A 259-nucleotide genomic window follows, 5' to 3' on the forward strand; every position below is an offset into this window, starting at 1 on the left:
TGCCGTTCCATCATCGTCACCAGGAATGCGATGGCAATTCATGGAACGATATCTTCTCCTGTTGACAATGAGTCTTCCTGACGTGATGGTACTTTTGGGCGTAAATATTTGCGATTCATTATTTTTTCCACTTTTTTTGGTTTATATATAAGCGAATGCGTATCTTTTGCTGTTGCTGTGTTGTTGTTTATTTTGCTTAGCTAATTGTTTGTATATATCTTCTGGTTTAGCATGTACATCTGCGTTTGCAAACATCCTG

This window comes from Penaeus monodon, chromosome 22 (assembly GCF_015228065.2).
Source record: "Penaeus monodon isolate SGIC_2016 chromosome 22, NSTDA_Pmon_1, whole genome shotgun sequence".
Lineage (NCBI taxonomy): Eukaryota > Metazoa > Arthropoda > Malacostraca > Decapoda > Penaeidae > Penaeus > Penaeus monodon.